Source organism: Penaeus monodon, chromosome 22 (assembly GCF_015228065.2).
Source record: "Penaeus monodon isolate SGIC_2016 chromosome 22, NSTDA_Pmon_1, whole genome shotgun sequence".
Classification (NCBI taxonomy): Eukaryota; Metazoa; Arthropoda; class Malacostraca; order Decapoda; family Penaeidae; genus Penaeus; species Penaeus monodon.
In genome coordinates, this window is record NC_051407.1 from 1,473,213 (window position 1) to 1,473,570 (window position 358).

Consider the following 358-nt stretch of genomic DNA (forward strand, 5'->3'; position numbering starts at 1 on the left):
GCTACTTACCATAGGGAAGGCTTGAGGAAATCACAGAATACAAAGACATTTGAGTAGGCATGTGAAAAAGACACCAGCTGCGGAATTATCTAGGCTTCTATTTTCACCTCCTTAACCCTTCACTTTCTCACGGAGAACTTAGGATCCTACTAATGTAGCAGTTCATCGTTAAAATACATTGTGTGAGGCCATAAGAATACAGGGGTCCTTGCGAACATTCTGAAGATACACATCAGCTGCCCCTTCTTATGAATAACCATTTCCCACAATTGTATCTGACTAAAGCAATAAATAGTGGAATACATTTCTTCCTAATTGTTGTGGGAACATGCATACAGTATCAAATCTAATGCTACAT